Raw genomic sequence first — 598 nt, forward strand, 5'->3', positions numbered from 1 at the left:
TTTAAAAAATTGTTAAAGGGATTTGAATAATTTATTAAATTATTATATCTAAAAGATATACAAAAAATAAATAAATTCTAATTTTTACAATCTGTTAATACCAATGCAAGGGATTTTTCCCTTAATAATGATAGCTTTTTTAATAACTTTTCTAATACAAATTAAAAATTACTTTTTATTTAAAAGCTTTGTTCGAATAATTCAATTTTAAAGATTTATAATTTTAAAAAATTGCATTTTGAACAGTAAAAATGACAAAAAAATTAATTATATTTTATTTTAGACAACTTTATGGAATCAATTTAAATTTTTTTAATGTAATAAATATTTAAAATTCTACAATTAAGGCAGTTTTTACTTTGGAACATTCAATCTAGCTTAAAGCAGTATCAAATTTAAAACTAATTTTATTTAAAAGAGCTAATGCAGTTTCAATTCCTTTGAATTGTAAGTAACCAATTTTTAAAGCTTTTCATTTTTCTATTTTCGAAATTTTATTCTGAAATAATTTTATTTACAGATTTTCAATTTGAAACAAACTCTCAAATTTTGATCGCTTTGAATTCCTTTTGGACCACTTATTTCTATAATTATTAGT

Source organism: Belonocnema kinseyi, chromosome 1, assembly GCF_010883055.1.
Source record: "Belonocnema kinseyi isolate 2016_QV_RU_SX_M_011 chromosome 1, B_treatae_v1, whole genome shotgun sequence".
Taxonomy (NCBI): Eukaryota; Metazoa; Arthropoda; class Insecta; order Hymenoptera; family Cynipidae; genus Belonocnema; species Belonocnema kinseyi.